This window comes from Vulpes lagopus, chromosome 21, assembly GCF_018345385.1.
Source record: "Vulpes lagopus strain Blue_001 chromosome 21, ASM1834538v1, whole genome shotgun sequence".
Taxonomy (NCBI): domain Eukaryota; kingdom Metazoa; phylum Chordata; class Mammalia; order Carnivora; family Canidae; genus Vulpes; species Vulpes lagopus.
The window spans coordinates 34,340,355-34,357,959 of NC_054844.1; the positions used below are offsets into that span (position 1 = coordinate 34,340,355).

At 41.7% G+C, this 17,605-nt stretch overlaps 1 protein-coding gene across 4 annotated transcripts in view; it reads right to left on the reverse strand.

The window, feature by feature from the left end:
• Positions 1-17,605, reverse strand: part of PRICKLE1 (prickle planar cell polarity protein 1) — a 112,494-nt gene that overhangs the window by 57,642 nt on the left and 37,247 nt on the right. Inside the window, exon 1 of one of the 4 annotated variants that reach the window (XM_041736230.1) lies at positions 16,721-16,865. The exons of 2 other annotated variants lie outside the window; for them this stretch is intronic. The gene's annotated coding sequence lies outside the window, so the exon portion shown is untranslated. Of the gene's footprint in view, positions 1-3,085; positions 3,120-16,720; positions 16,866-17,605 lie in introns of those variants that run through there. One more of the 4 variants, XM_041736231.1, reaches the window with a different exon arrangement.

The following is a 17,605-nucleotide window of genomic DNA, read 5'->3' on the forward strand; positions in this document are numbered from 1 at the left end:
CCCCTAAATTATATTCAAGTCACTATTTAGTTCAATAAATCCTCAACAACGCTAAATTATTGAGTCAAACATAAGCTCTATTTCTTGAACTGGCATTTTCTTCAATAATACCCAGAGGATGAGGAAGAGGGTTCAGCAACTCCTGAGGTTTCCTGACATTTTCCCTGAGAATCCCTGAGACACCTGAGAAAAATGCAAAATGCAAAAATCCTAAGGAAGGAAGGAGGGAAGATTTTACAGAGGCTCTACTGGCCATGTGATGCAAAAACTTCAGTATATTTTATCCAATATTACAAGAAAAGTACAACTTTGTTCATCAAATATATGCCCTATTGCTAAATATCCTAAGGTTTTGTTTTTAATATGCAATGAAAAATAGTGTTAAATAGTGTTAGGTTATGCCTTTATGCAAATAATAGATCAAATATGTTGGGCCTCAGATAAATGGTCTTTTAAGCTCATTGCCATTGCATCATAGTATGATAGAGACAAATCTGAAAGGTTTCAGACTCTGTACCTTGTCTACAACCAACAACCTCAAGTCTATGTGTTTTGTTTTTTTTTAAGATTTTTATTTATTTATTCATGAGACACACGCACAGAGAGAGAGAGAGAGAGAGAGAGAGAGAGAGGCAGAGACACAGGCAGAGGGAGAAGCAGGCTCCATGCAGGGAGCCTGACGTGGGACTCGATCCAGGGTCTCCAGGATCAGGCCCTGGGCTGAAGGTGGCGCTAAGCCGCTGAGCCACCCGGGCTGCCCAGAGTCTATGTGTTTTAATTTAGGAGGGAGTATAATGCTGAATTCCAGCCCTTATACTTAGCAATTCACATATAACAGGTAATTTTAGAGCAGACTTTTCAAAAACTTAATCATAGCTAAGTTAAATTAATTTGAATATAGTTGTTATAGGTGTTTTTGATTCAGTGTAACATAAGCAATTGCTAGTGACCAGAAATCATATCTTTCTCTATAAGGAAAATGAGAACTAAATAATGAGAAGCAAAAAGATTACTTATTTCTTCATTTATTTGTAACATTATCTCTCATCTAAAAATTTCTGCTCTCCCAGTAATTCTACTTCTAGCAGTAAATCCTAAGGTAATAATCAGAAATGCGTAAAAGGATTTGTATAGAGGGTGTTCAGAAAGTAATTTTAATACTGAAAAATAAGAAGTAACCTGAAGATTCAACATAATGGAACTGAATTGGTTCAATAATTATATTCATGAAATATAAATTTATGCAGCTAAAAATGACACCACAGAACCTGTGCTATCCAACAGAAATAGCATCTGAATATTTGTAACTTAAAATTTTCCAGTAGACACATTAAAAAAGTAAAAAAAAAAAAGTAAGATTAACTTATTAACATATTTTTTAACTTATTAACATATTTTTATCTAACTCAATATTGCAATGTGTAATCAATATAAAAGTTAATAGTTTTAGGGGCACCTGGGTGGCTCAGTGGTTGAGCATCTGCCTCTGGCTCAGGTCGTAATCTCAGGCTCTGTTTCTCCCTCTGCCTTGTGTCTGTGCCTCTCTCTCTGTGTCTCTCATGAATAAATAAATAAAATCTTTAAAAAAATAATTTTAATAAATTAAGATATCCTCCTTTCTGTACTCCTTTCTGTACTGCCTTTGGAATCTGGTGTGGTTGTACACTTCTAGCACATCTTAATTCTAACTAGCCACCATTCTACTGCTTAACAGCCCAAGTTTCTAGTGGTTTTAGTATTGAACAGTGCAGCTACAGACAATGTTTAGACCTAGAAAGTCATAAATAATGTATTAACATTTGAAAACATCATATGACATATGTACAGTACGATTTGAATTGTATGCCTGAAAAATTCATGAACAGGAGAAAAAAAAGCATAAAAGAGTATACACCAAAATGTTCACAGTGTTTTCTGGGAAGCAGGATTATGGTTGTTCTCTTATTTTCTTTTCTGTATTTTTAAAATGTTTGACTGTATTATTTCGAAGCTAATAAATAACTCTGTTGACACCCTTCCATCAGCATTGATTAGATCAAGTTTATGACTTTAGACATTCCACTCTAAGAATGTGATCCCTGAAAAGTGAATTTGTTCTGTTATTTCAGACTAGTGAATACAAATTTCATTGTCCAAAGAGAATAATTTGCCACTATGAACAAGACTTATATTTTCAGCACAGGCCCTAACATTTGCCCCGTAAGTGTGGTGTGTGTAATTATAGCATAAGAACTGTGAGTAAATTATTTCGTTGCCTGTTAAATAACCGTTTGTTAAGTCTAGACAACAATTATAAATAGCCATTATTTATAAAGTTTCCATTCAAAGTACTTGGGGGATTGTATAAAAAATAGGCAATGTGACCTACACCTCCTTATATTCCTAAATTGTACTAAAAAGGAGAAAATACCTAAAATTGGCAAAGACGGTACATAACAGACAAAATCCACTTTGAAAAGGGGCTAAGGGATGGCCTGGGTGGCTCAGTGGTTGGGTGCCTGCCTTTGGCTCAGGGTGTGAGCCCGGGTCCTGGGATCGAGTCCTGCATCAGGGAGTCTGCTTCTCCCTCTGCCTGTGTCTCTGCCTCTCTCTCTCTCTGGGTCTCTCATGAATAAATAAATAAAATCTTAAAAAGAAAAACAGTTTAAAAAAAGAGGACGCACCCGCCCGTGAGACCCGACTGAGGGGAGGCAGTAGGCCGGAAGAAACACCTTCCTGGCCCAGGGTGGCGGGTGGGGGGGGGGGTGCGAATTCAGGAAGTCGGGTGTTGGCCAGCCCTGTGAGGGAGGAATGCTGGAGCCACTCAGCCTGCGGGGTGCCCGCAGAGGGGCCAGCAACCCTGGCCTGGCCCTGGTTTTTATTATGATTATTAACAACAGTAGCGACAGAGAAGGTGTAGTAAGCATTTTCGAGAAGCCAGAGCCAGGCTGAAAGCTTCAGACATAATAATGGATCAGCTCCTCAAGCAGCCCTTTGAGGTAACGATTACTAAGTGCCTGAGAGGTTAGGTTAGTAACTTGTCTGGGGGTGACAGGACTTATAAAGGGCAGGGCTGGGAGCCACTGACACTCGTCAGAGCTCTTACCGGCTTTGCTGGACTGTCTCTCCTTCCAAATTTTACACCCTGATGTCTGCTGCCACCGGAGCTGTGGGGAAAGGAGCAGTGTTTTGAAAGAGGATGCTGGAAAAACAAAACAGAACAAAACAAAACAAAACAAAACAAAACAAAACAAAACAAAGGAACTGAGGTTTCTAGTCCCAGGAGGATAAACCTACCTCACGGACGGGAAAGACCAAATTCACTGACTCTAAACCACAGAACAAGGCCAAAGAAATGTGTACAGCACACTGTGGTAGACATCTGTGGGTTTTGTCTTCCTGACATCCACTTTCCTTTTTCCTACTAAAAAAGGTCTTCTGTGGGAACAGATGCCCCCACCCCACTCTCACTCTGTGGTGGTTTTAATGGGGCGAAGCCTCCTGTTGGCTTTAGAACAGAGCCCATGACCCTTCAAAGCCAGGCAACCGGAACATTCCACCCCCTCAGCCAGTAGCTGGTGTGGCTGATGGCATATGAGCTCAGTCTGGGACTTTCCTGAACTACGGAGAAAGACAGACAGGTACAGCTGCTGGTATGCACACCTGCCTCCATGTTGGACAACGCTGCCTGAGCACGCATCCAGCACACGAGGCAAATGGGCCTCGAGTCTTTACGGATCCCTGAGCACAGGGATTGCAACACGCCAGCAGCAAGATTTACTCCTAAACTCTTCAGCTGAATGAACCCACCAATTCTTTCTCAATTCTCCATGGATTTTCTGTCATGGATCAGAGGCAGAGCAGACTGGATAGAAACTGGGGTCAAAGGCAGGCCAGTGTTAGGAAACATGGCAGATAGGTGGTCAGGAACATCCTAAATTCTATGGCCTTTGGAAAAACTGTCTGAGCACTCCAGTGGTTGGAGTGAAACTGTTCCTCCTCCTCCTCCTCCTCCTCCTCCTCCTCCTGGGAGGGAGGCAGCTGACAATGTGGGAAGTGCAGGTGCAGACCACCAGCCATCAACATCCCCTTACCGGCTGCTCAAGGTGTGCCACCTGGAGGGATAACAAACATGACCCCGTTCCACCACCCCCCCCCCCCCGGCCCCAGGGAGCTCATCAGCTACTTAGAGGGCAAAGGCAGGAGGCACAGGTTAGCATGCCTGCATCATAATTTACCTACACACTGAACCCGGTGCAGTAAAATCAGCACTTGATTAAAAAGAAATCTCCTGGTTCTCTGGTCTAGACGTAAGTATCTTCCACTGAACTGCATAACGCAAGGCCTGGCTGCGCAGAGGTCAAAAGATAAGGAGGTCTGAAAGATGAACACTCAGCCCGAGGAGCTGTACCAGGAGCAGCAAGACTCAGAACTGGCACCGAGGGAATCGAAGGGCACGCTGGCCTACTGCCAGAAAGGAAGTTGCTAAAGAAAGAAATCAAAGCAGGAAACTGAGGACAGAATGGAAGGGGGGACACCACAAAAGAGGGCCAGCATTAACAATGCCTCTAGCTGCTACAAAATCACCTCAGCTCTGGGAACTTTCTTGGCCTCTACCAGCCTGGGCTCCCTGTGGCTAATGTCTCCTCCTGACCAGTGACTGTATTTTCCCCAGGTTGATTGTACATCAAGCAATCTCCTTACTGAGGTTGGACATTGACCGTCCTCCCAAGCTCAGGCTCTGGGGCCCAGGAATGAAAGCAAGAGCTCTGGAGTTCTGGATTCCCTCCATTCCTGTGGGGTCCAGTCCTCAGCAATGGGAGTTCTTTGCACCCTCTCTCCTGAATCCCTAAAAGCATGTGCAGAAGGCCCTGGCTCCTGAGTTCCTGAACTCTGTACACCTGGTCGAGGTGCCACTGATGGGGCCATCTGATGCACAGTTGCCTCAACTGCCCCTGAGCTCGTCATTGTCTCCTACCTCTTCCTGTTTTTTGCCCACCGCAACCCCCCGCCCCTTTCGCCTCTCAAACCCCTTCCTCAGTGGTACGCACCTAGGTACGTCTCTTCCCCTGTCTAGTAGGAAGACTCTAAGCTTCACGCCCAAACCATGGAAAACTTAATCCATTTATAGTCGGGATGGGGGTACTCTAAGTATATATATGATTAGCAATGCTCTTTAATCAACTGGTAAAATTGTAAGTATTTACCTATGGAGTTGTTTTGGTTCTTCTCAGTTCTTTTTCTTTTTTCTTCTTCTTTTTTTTTTTTTTTTAAAGATTTTATTTTAAAGTACTCTCTATGCCCAATGCAGAGCTCAAACTCACAATCCCAAAATCAAGAGTTGTGTGCTCCAATGACAGAGCCAGCCAGGCACCCCTCTTGTCAGTTATATTTACAAAATCTCAACACAAAGATCTTATTTAGGATGCTGTTAAATTAAAACACCTCACTCGGGGCACCTGGGTAGCTCAGTGGTTGAGCGTCTGCCTCTGGCTCAGGGCGTGATCCCAGGCTCCTGGGATGGAGTCTCACATCAGGCTCCCCACGGGGAGCCTGCTTCTCCCTCTGCCTACGTCTCTGCCTCTCTCTATGTGTCTCTGATGAACTAATAAATAAAAATCTTTAAAAAAATAAAAGTAAATAAAGCACTTCACTCAATACAAATATGCCTACTGAATTATTTCAGTTTTGCTCTAGCTGGGGCCTGAGAGGGGACTATTCTTGAACAAATTTACCAAGGAACAAAGAAGAAAAGAGAATAAAACAAAAACCCAGTGATACACACCAAATCTAATGGACTTGAATAACAGCTCTGTTTGGTTATTCCAGTATTCATTTAAGCATCAGATTCATTCATGCAGCAAGTATTTAGTGAGTGTCTACAATGTACCAGACAGTGATCTAGGCCTTAGGGATACAGCGGGAACAAGACATTTTCTGAATATTTCATACGGGCTGATTATCAAACCTTGCTCTCCTCCTTGGGGAGCCACTAGTTAGTAAATCCATCTTTCATTCCTTCCTGCCTTGATGACTTGGCCCACAATGTATTCTAAAAATGGCATGTCAAGACTTGGTTGTTCAAAGAAACGTTCTTTCCACAGAAATAGACTGTGACAGTCATTACTAAAATAAAAACTGAGATAATCTAATCCAACCCATCATCTACAGATGAAAAGGTGGTCCATATAGATAGTGTGTGTTGAAACACTGTGATACCTTTTGATTCTTAATCCAATGCTCTTCTCCTGCACTGTCCAAAATGGTAGCCACTAGCCCCACGTAGCTACTTAAATTTAGATTTGGAATTAAAAACTCAGTGCATCAGCTGCCCTACCTACATTTCAAGTGCTCAGATGCCACATAAGCTAGTGGCTATCATGTTGGAAAGAAAAAAAAAAGCTATTTCCATCACTGTAGAAAGTTCTGTTGGACAGTGCTGTGGAGTCTAAACCCCTCTGCTTGCATTATTCTAGCTCAGGGTTCCTCCAACTTTAATATGCAGAGTATTCACCTGGGGATCTTGCTAACATGCGGATTCTGATAGAGTAGTTCAGGGGTGGGGCCTGAGATTCTATAGTCCTAATAAGCTCCAAGCAGGAGACCTGCTTCCGGCTTGAAGACCACACTTGGAGTGTGGAGTATTAAGGTGCCAGCTCGGTACTGCAGTTAATACTGGTTTAGTGCCCTGATACTTTAATGGTTAAATGATTTTTTTTGTCTTCCCAATTATGTTTTAGTCTCCTTAGGAGAGAGCACCACTCCTTCTTCTTCACATCTCTCATCAGAGATGCAGGGGTGCATGGGCAGTCAGTTTTCCTGTCTATAGGTACATTACATTTGGTAAATTGCTTTAGTGTTACATACAAATACACTTTTTCTTCTTGAAAGACATTAGGTCCTGAATCTAGCCATTTGAATGCTTCAATTTCTTAAAAGGAAGACACTGGTAGCTATACAATGTCAACTTCAAGAAAACACATGGGAATTAATCCTTTTTAATGGCCTTAAAATGAATCTTAAATTTTACTAGAGCCTACACACTTGAGATAACTTGAGAAATAGTTGAGAAAAATCTAAGATGTATATTTGATAGCTGAAGGGATGCTAAATAATCTATAATTACAAGCAACTGAATAACCAAACTTTATCATAAAATTAGAAAATGATTAAGATACTTACAAAACAATACAATCAGTAATTTTAAGTGTGTCATTATATTACGGAGACCCCACATCCTACCCTGAAAATAGTGAGCAACCCTTCTTAATGGGACAGCTGACAGTGGTTGTGGTATGAGCAGTCACCTCTATAAATTCTTTTCATAGCTTTCTATCAGCTATTTCCATTTTTCTAGAAATTTCAAGAATCACTATTTTTAATCAGTTATTAATTAAGAAGTTCATAGTTAAGTTTAAAAGATCAGTCATTTTCGTATTGAAAAGTCACGTCCTGATGCATTAAGTTCTTAAGGAAATAAGAACCCTTTGTGCCTTCCTAAATGTATTCCTTACAAAGCAGCAAGTAAAAGAGTTTTATTAATGCACAAGACTGAAAGAAATGTCAAGTATGCTAGAGTTCTGGTTTTGATTTTGGCCTTCAGAGAAAGTTAAAGAAGCAGTGGAGCAGAGCTCTTTAATTACAATCCAATGTCCTGGAGAAGAATATTTGATATATCTTCCAGTTGGTGTTCTAGCTGATATGAGAAGAAAATCAACTATGACGAATACAACATGAAATCATTCCACCTAGTCAAGTTAATCAGGATTATCCTGTGTGTATATCACGAACCTCCCTGGTTGTGTTCAAGACCTTGTTTGACAAATTATAAGATGTAAATGTTTTAAGAGTTACATCAGTACTTTTTTTTTTTTTGTTACATAGCCTAAGCCAGTACAAGTTTGTGCTAAGATTCCTCAAACTCCCACTTCACTTTAGGAGGGTAACTAAATGACAGCATTTTTTTCAGCCAAGAGGAGAATAAGCAGCTCCGACAGGAAGATGGCAGGATGATGGTGGAGAGCTTGGGTCTGGAGTTGCTGCCTGCATAATTCTCCACTCAGTCACCTGGTCAGGCAGGCCTGAGGAACATTAGCCTTTAAGACTCAGTTTCTTCATCTATAAAATGGGAATGAGAATAAGGTTGCTGGGAGCACTCAATACAACACTGACCGCAGGACACTTAACCACAAGAAGCAAATGCTTAGCTAGTAAGCTTCAAATGAACATTAATTACTTATATTAGATCTGAGAGGGATTTATCATAACTTAGTAGCCGTGAAATATCTTCCTTCACCTCTATCGTGCCCCTTTAAGACCCTTTACTTTGTGTTTGTATTTAGAAAACTTCCTTTAAGATACACAAAATACCTGTTTAAGAAATGAAAGAGGTGTTTGGGGATTTTTTAAAAACAGTGTATTATCTGCTTGCCCAGAATCGTTCTATAGCCCCCATTCAGAGATAAAACGGTTCAAAGTCTCTTAACAAATGGAGTGTAGAGGGAACATATCTCAACATAATAAAGGCCATAGATGGCAAGTACACAGATACTCAAAGGTGAAAAATTAAAAAGCTTTTACTCAAAAATCCGGAACAAGAAAAGGATGCCCACTCTCATCACTTTTATTCATTTCAGAAGTCCTATCCACAGCAATCAGACAAGAAAGAGAAATAAAAGCCATCCAAATTGATAAGAGCAAAGAAATGGAAGGATATTCCATGCTCATAGACAGGAAGAATTAATACTGTCAAAATATCCCAAGCAATCTATTTAATGTAATCCCTATCAAAATACCAATAGTATTTTTCACAGAACTAGAAAGAATAATCCTAAAATTTGCATGGAACCACAGCAGCCAAAGGAATCTTGAGAAAAAGAACAAAACTGGAGGTATCACAATCCTGGATTTCAAGATATATGACAAAGCTACAGTAATCAAAACAGTATGGTACTGGCACAAAAACAGACACATAGGTTAATGGAACACGATAGAGAACCCAGAAATAAACCTATGCTCAGATGGTCAGTTGATCTATGACAAAGGAGGCAAGAATATACTACAGGAGAAAAGACAGTCACTTCAATGGTGGTGGGGAAGCCGGCCAGCTACATGCAAAGGAATGAAACTGGACCATTTTCTTACACCATACACAAAACTAACTCAAAATGGATTAGAAACCTAAATGTAAGACCTAAAACCATAAAAGTCCCAAAAGAAAATGTAGGTGATCTCTTAGACGTAGGCTTTAGTAAAAATTTTTCTGGATATGTCTCCTCAGGCAAAGAAAACCAACAAAATGCAAAGGCACCCTACTGAATGGAAGAAGATATCTGCAAATGATATATTTAATAAGAGGTTAACATCCAAAATATATAAGGAATTCATACAATTCAGCACCAAAATAACAAATAGTCTGATATTAAAATAGGCGGAGGGCTTGAAAAGACCTGTTTCCAAAGAAAAAATACAGATGGCTAACAGACACATGAAAAGGTGTTCAACATCATTAATCATCAGAGAAATGCAATTCAAAACCAAAATGAGATATCACCCTAGTGCTTGTCAGAATGGCTGGAATCAAAAAGATAAGAAGTAACAAGTACTGGCAAGGATATGGAGAAAAGGAAACCATGTGTAAATTGGTGAAACCACTACAGCAACAGTAAGAAAGTTCTTCAAAAAATGAAAAGCGTAAATACCAGATGATCCAGTAATTCCACTCCTGAATACCTACCCAAAGACGATGAAAACTTTAATTTGAAAACACACGCACCCTATGTTTATTGCAGCATTATTTACAAAAGTCAAGATATGGAAGCAACCCAAGGGTCCATCAATAGATGAATGGATAAAGAAGATGTGGTATATATATATACACACAATAGACTATTACTCAGCCATAAATGAAATATTATCATTTGTGATAATATGGATGGACCTATGCTGTGTGAAAAAAGTCAAAGACATATACCATACATTTCACTGATAAGTGGTATCTAAACTAAAACAAAACAAAACAAAACAGAAACAATCTCATAAATACAGAGAACAAACTGATGGTCCTCAGAGGGGAGGGAGTGGGAGGATGAGTAAAATAGGTGAAGAGGACTAAGAGGTACAAACTTACAAAATAAGCAAAAAAAAAAAATTCGAAGATTCAGTACAATTTCAAGAAATATATTAATATCTAGATACAGCCAATAACATAAGATGCACTCTTCTAGAAGATAACAAAAGTCATGGAGTTGGTGAAGTAAGGTCTGGACAACCCGGAACAAAGTAGAAGCTGGCAGCTAAATGTATAATTTATATGGTACAGAGGAAATTTTTTAATTCATTCAGGTCAAAAGAGGATTGTGTTTGTCTTTCATTATCTAGTTTGGTTGTTGCCTACACAGAATTGTGCTAACTCTTCTCTCTTCTACTGAGGGTAGAACTGACTAAGGTAGAGCAAGAAGGATTTCCTTCACTGGGGAGAAGGGACACGGTCCCAGCAACAGTCACAAAGGCTGGTCAAATTCCTGTCATCAGCCAAAGAGCCTGTGTGTCAGCAAGTCAGGCGAGAAGGGATCAGATGCGCACACTTCCCATATGAGGTTGACCTTTCTCTGGAGGGAGAGCAATGGACATGTTCATGTTTAAGATGTTTAACAGCACTAGTCAATAATGGAGAATCCATATCCTTCTCCAGTCACAGGGTGTAGGGAGTCTGGAATCAGGAAGAGAAAGGCTTGAAACATCTTCAGGAGGTTGGTGCAGTTACTTCACACTACCAAGAAGATGAAGCTCTGAGGGGAAGACGGCGTATTCAGGAAATATCAGCCACCTAGTAAGTGGCAGATCTTGAAGCTACGCCCCTATGGGCAGAGTGTGAGGAAAGTTCTAGAGAGGGAAGCACCGAGAACCTGGCTGTGACGCTGCTACAAGGTATGGTTCCTGGGGCCCTTGTTTTCATTTTTCTATACTGTCAAAGCAAGTAAGCTTACAAAACTAGGGTTCTCAAAGCCTCTGTTCTAAATGTTAAGATTTGTTTTAAAAATGGTTTAATAGCAGCGTTTTCCCATCCAAGCCAGAATCCATTAAAGGCTGTATATTCTAGGTGGTCATTTTTCAGTCTAGAATAGTGCCTCCTTTTTTTTTTTTTCCTTCAAATGACGATGACTTTTAGAACAGTCAGAACAGTTGCCTTGTAGAAGGGCCCATGTTCTGGATTTGATGGTTTCCTTAGATTGTCTTTCTTCATGTTCTGCTAGCCCCTCTATTTCCTGTTGGCTGGACCAGGCTACACGGTCTTGGAAAGATTTCACTGCTTCACACCAAAGAACATTTCCCGCTATCACTGAATTCAGGAGAAATCATTTGGTTAAATTGGTGAGTACCAGATTTCTCCATTACACGTTTTTTTCTTCTTTGCTGACGGTTAGTAGATGTAATATTTTTGGTATCCTGTTGATATCCTATGTTCCTCCACAATCTTTTCTATTTTTGTAGCTAATTCTTATGCAGTGTTTGTAGTCTGTCGTGTTTCACCAACTGCAATCCTTCCGCAACATTCATTATTTGGGTTGGGAATCCGGTGAGGCCAAATCTCCCCACTCTCATTCCCCAATGTTACATTCATGGGCTGAACTCCAGGTAAAGACAGAGTTATTACTCTACTAAGTAAGATGGTGGGCCCTTGGCAGGATGGGAGATTGCAGAAGGCCTAAGGAGTAGATGTGATCTCTCCTCAGAACTCTAAGAACAAGGCTAACCATCTGATAAAATGAGTGATGCATTAACATTTTTTTAATTTTAAAAAAGTAATATATATGCAATTGTTTTTAAGAGTACAATGGTGGTAAAAGGCTTACAACAGAAACCATAGTGGCTTGGTTAACAGAGTCAACCACTTTTTAAAAGAATTTTATTTATTTATTCATGAGACAGAGAGAGAGAGAGGCAGAGACATAGGCAGAGGGAGAAGCAGGCTCCATGCCGGGAGCCCGACGTGGGGACTCGATCCAGGTCTCCAGGATCATGCTCTGGGCCCAAGGCAGGCACCAAACCGCTGAGCCACCCAGGGATCCCCGAGTCAACCACTTTTAATCTTTGTAGTTATTCCTTTTGATACTTATCTCCATACTTAAATTTTAAATAATTTAAAATTTTTACTCATTATCTCAGACTTCCTGTTACAGAAGATGAGGATGAGCTGCTTTTCCTGTGTCTTGCTTTGGAGGAGAAATAGGTAGAAATTCCTAGGGCTACTACATTGAATTCTGACAGCAACCAGCACAGTTACGAAGCCTTAAAAACACTAGTCAAATGAGTCAAATGTCACTGGGTGGATGACACAGATACCCAAATGCACAAAGCCAGGATTCATTCCGCTGTTTCTCATAGCAAGTGTGCACCAAGCAGAAAGGAGGAGAAATACATCATCTCTCAAAGTCACATATGTTAAAATGGTTATTTGTATCTTGTTTCGCTATGTTCTTTAAACATTAAAGTTCAATAGATTAAAAGATTTTTTTAAAGGACTGTCATGAAACTAATTTGAATGACTTGGTAAAAAAAAAATATCTACAGCCAGAAAATGTTTCTCAAGTAAATTCTTAATCAGCAGTAGAGAAAAGAAGAATTTAGGTGTAAGAAAGCAGTCTTTTCTAAACATTGATGAGCAAACAGGCCTGAAAATACATGGGAGATCTTCCCCGGAGTCCTGTAGGCTTAGGAATTCAGCCTTTCGCCTTGTAGAATTTCAAAGTTTGATACCAAGCCAAAAAAAAAAAAGTATAAATTATGAAAACTCTGAAAAGACTCCCACCTCATTAATATGTCTCAAAATACATTGCTTAAGGGTAAAGTTAATTAAATCACAGTGTACATAACTTTGAAATGGCCTGGTAATCAATCACAGACAAAACTATGTTACACAGACACAAAATGGGGAGTAGGGGACATTAATACAAGTTAAATAAAAACAGATTCATACCACGGAAGGAACTTTTCACCTGACTCGCTGCGGACTCTCTGTACCATCCAGCTTTCGGGAATATTCGAGGCAAGTTGATGAAAGAACTACATATTCTTCTTCACTTGAGACCCTTTCAAGTAGTGAATCTCCCACCTGGTGCTCAAGAATTTCTAAAGCCAACTTCAGTGAGCATCGAGTTTTCTAGCAAGGCAATAAAAGTCCTAAATTTCCTGGCTAAAGTATGTAGTTTTATGAATTTTCCAAGAACTCATTTCTTTCTTTGGTTGTTGTCTGTCTTTGGGCCCTTCACTTTCACTGCATTTCAGCTCTTTTGCAAGAAGGGGAAAGAAAGAAATTCAAACTAGCCATTTTAGTTTCTTGTTAACAGCCTGATAAAATAAAACCTACATTTTTGGTTTTGTTCCTTATAATTAGCTGCCGGTTCCAAGTAGTCATGCAGTCTCACTACTGAAAGCAATCTAGAGCAGGTTCCTTTGTGTCGCTGGAATAATTTCTATCCCTGTAATAGTATTTCCTGGATATAACTAGCTTTCATTGCACAGAATCCTAGAATGGGAAGGTTCTTAGAGATGAGCTACTTCAAACCCACAGCCAAGGCATCTTCCCAGCAAGTGCTGTTAAGAGGAAATGATGTGGGGATCCCTGGGTGGCGCAGCAGATTTGGCACCTGCCTTTGGCCCAGGGCGCGATCCTGGAGATCCGGGATCGGGTCCCACATCAGGCTCCCAGTGCATGGAGCCTGCTTCTCCCTCTGCCTGTGTCTCTGCCTCTCTCTCTCTCTCTCTCTCTCTCTCTCTCTCTCTCTGTGACTATCATAAATAAATAAAAAAAAAAAAAAAAGAGGAAATGATGTGCAGTTGACAAAGCAAGGGCTTGGGAGCCAGAAAGACTTAATCATCTATAAACAAGGCTAGCAACAGGTTTCCAGAAGGTCCTTGGGCAGATAATATAATGCAATAGATGCACAAGAGCCTGTAGCACAATGCAACAGATAAAACCCTGGGGTTTGGAGTTGGAGCTGAACCCAGCTGGGCACATATCCAGCTCTACCTCTTTACAGCTGTGTGTCTCTGGGCAGGTTGCTTACCCTCTCTAAGGCCCACGTTCCCCATCTGTAGAATGGAGGAAATAATACACCTAACCCACCATGTTATTTTTAAAGACTGGATTGGATAGTTGCCAGGATAACTGCATAAGGCAGTGTTGGTTAAGTGACACAAAAGGGGTGTACTGCGGTCCAAGGAGCAAGGGAACCCTCACTTGCAGGGTGAGTGGTCAAAGCGGGAGGGGGTGGGGTTTGAGCTGGCCCCCAAAGGCTGGTATTTGCAGAGGAGGCGAGGAAGACGCAGGTCATTATGTTAGAATGTGTTGTCCTGTCCAACCTCCATCTCCAGTTTACACTAATGATAAGGCTGCAAACCTGAGTCTAAGAAGGTTCTGGGATTTGGCATAAGAAGAAGGGAGAGAATTGTGAGGCTTCTGGCTTTCTAGGTAAGGGTCACCTCTCCCCAGGGAAAGCTAGACTAGAGATACCATAACCCAACAGCTGGCACCCACCCCAGTGGCCCTCGTTTCCTGGTGTTCCCAGGCAGGTGTGGTGGCACCACGTGTGCTGCTCAAGCCTGGTCACGGGTGAGAGCAGACGCCACACAAGCTAGAGCAGCATCCACACCAAAGGGGTTTCTGCAAACGCAAAAACACAATACTTTAAAAGCCCAAGGTTGGGCAGCCCGGGTGGCTCAGCGGTTTAGCACCGCCTTCAGCCCAGGGCCTGATCCTGGATCAAGTCCATCGGGCTCCCTGCATGGAGCCTGCTTCTTCCTCTGCCTGTGTCTCTGCCTTTCTCTCTCTCTCTCTCTCTTTCTCTCTCTCTCTGTGTGTTTCTCATGAATAAATAAATAAATGATAAAATAAAATAAAATAAAAGCCCAAGGTTAAAACATCCATCGCTGTCAAGCCCGTCTTGCTTGTCAAGCCCGTCCAGAGCCACAGGTGGAGCTCTCCAGTTAGGGCCCTACTGTGTGTAGAAGCCACGGGTCTCCTCTACGCTCTGGGACCATGTAGCACCCTCCCCCTCCACCCCCGCCCCTGCTACTGACCATCCACTCCTGATGCCTCAAAGGCACCCTCTGCTTTCTCCTCCCACGGTCCCTTTCTCATAGAGCACACATGCCCCCTCCAACAGTTGTCCAAACCAGAAACCTAAGAGTCACCACAGACTCCTTCCTCTGTCTTCCCTAGGTTTGGTCATAGACTGTTCACTCATCTCCCCAGTCTGGTCTCACCTCCTCTATCATCTCTCTGGACTGCTGCCTCAAAGAGTGTCACCCACAGGATAAAATCTTAACTCTTCTTAGCAAGACATAAAGGGCATCATTATCCGGCCTCAGCCGACCAGTCGGACCTGAGCTTCCAACACTCTTCCCTTAAAATTTGTGTTCTGGCAACATCTAATTACCTGAGAGGTCTCTGAGCCTACCCAGCCTCGGAGCCTCCCTGACACACTCTTCCCTCACCACCATGCCTCCAACTGGGAGAACTTCTACTCATCCTTCTAGCCTTGGCTGGAGCACTATTTCTGCTCTGATGCTTTCCTGACACCTGCCCACGTACTGAGGTGATGCCTGTCTGGGTATCTCATGGACCTTCCTTGGTTTACCTACTTTGTAAGGCCTTGAAATCAGGAACACAATCCTTTCTCCTCCCAGCCCTGGCCCGTCACAACACAGCAGCCCACCCAAGCCAAAATTCATTGAGTGGATGACTGAACTTTAAAATGAAGAGAGGAATCAATATTATTTCGTTAAAATCAAGTTTGAAGAAATCCTCTGCAAACGTTAGTTTACTTATTGGAAGGGTGGGGGAGAGAGTGGGCTTGCATGGGGATATTGTCCACAAGTTTATCTTCTCTTGGAAACTGCCAATGAAATAATCTCATCCAACGTGCCATCCAATAGGGCGAAGAATCAAAGTAGCATTTGTTTAAGAGAATTAACCTCTGTGGTACTACCTGAATTTAGGGAGTTTTTGAACTCTTTTCAGCTGGCACTCAAATTTATCTAGAATATTTTCAACCCCTTCTCCACTACCAAGACAACAAAAATAGATGAAAAACACTACAAAAATTTAGAGCCAGCCAGGCAACAGAACCAGCCAGGAACAAAGCTCTAATCCAGCTTTGAAGACTATCAGAATGACTTTCAAAAGCCTCTATATAAAGTGGGAGATATTATGAAATTGTCAGAAGGGCTCCTCTTCTCTGCATCCTTTTGAAAAATAGGATGACACACAGGTTCATGCCTGAAGTCGTAGGACTGAACTCTAAAATCTTCGAGTTTTGACTATTTAGTTAATTGCAATCATTTACTTTCCTTGGGAATTAATAGAAACCATCTGCTTAATGATAAAGCTGAGCTCTGCAATTATTTGAGGAAAAATGTGCCACAGTCAGCATAAAAGAGGCTTATTGAGGAAGCCTGCTAGACATATGTATTTTTTTTATAATTAAAGCCAATCGCATTCATTAATTTAGAAACGCTGTTGTGATCAGCTGCCCCTATTTCTTATTTATCAGCACCACCCTTGTTAATATGCACCTATGCAACCTTCAATTTTGAACTTACAGAGAGGTTAAATAACTATAATTGTACAGATGGTTGCGATCACACATCAGAATGTTGAGGCGATCATGAGAAAAAAATAAAGATGGGGAAATAAACGTCTACCGTCAACCACACATCCGCCTTCTGGGTCTCATACCTGTGTGTAGCAGGATGATTTTCCTTTTCTAGCAAACAGGAAGACGGCTGGGAGTGCTCCAAACAGGATTCCTTTGAACTGGCCATCTCTCAAAGCTCCTGGTAATTCTAACTGCAGCTCTGCTAGCAGCTGGGAAGAGCCCCCAGAAAAACAGGCAGCTTTTGTTACACAGCAGCCTAGGGGACAAGAAGAACCAACATCTCCCCTCGGTGGCTGTAAATATTGATCCCCCTGGGAGGAATGAGGGCGCCACCTCTGTGTGGTGGCAAATAAATAGAGGAGGAGGAGAGCAGAGGAAAGAGAAACACAACAGGGCCAATGGCCCCAGTGGCTTTCTTCTCTCTGTGTGTGGCCCGAGGGCGGAGATGTTTATTTGAACATCCTCCCTTTGGAAAAGCAGCCAGTTGACTGCTTTGGGATGGATCCAATGCAGTTAATTTCACAGGCCGAGACCATACCATTTTTAACCAACATAGTGAAGGATTTTGAATTTTTATTTTTATTTTTTTAAAGATCTTATTTATTAAAAAAAATTAAATAAAAAAAAATAAAGATCTTATTTATTTATTCATGAGACACAGAGGCAGAGGGAGAAGCAGGCTCCTTGCAGGGAGCCCGATGCGGGACTCGATCCCACGACCCCGGGGTCACACCCTGAGTCAAAGACAGGTGCTCAACCACTGAGCCACCCAGGTGTCCCGGACTTTGAATTTTTAAAGCTAGTTGGTAAGAAGCTGCTGATCCACACCATCCCAACCCCCAAAACTCCCACTCCGGTGCCGTAATATTTTAGCTAGACATTCTGATGGTCCTTAACCCACTGAATGGCATGCGAGTTAAAAAAGATGGATTTTGTCAAGTATGACAGATACCGACTGAAATCTC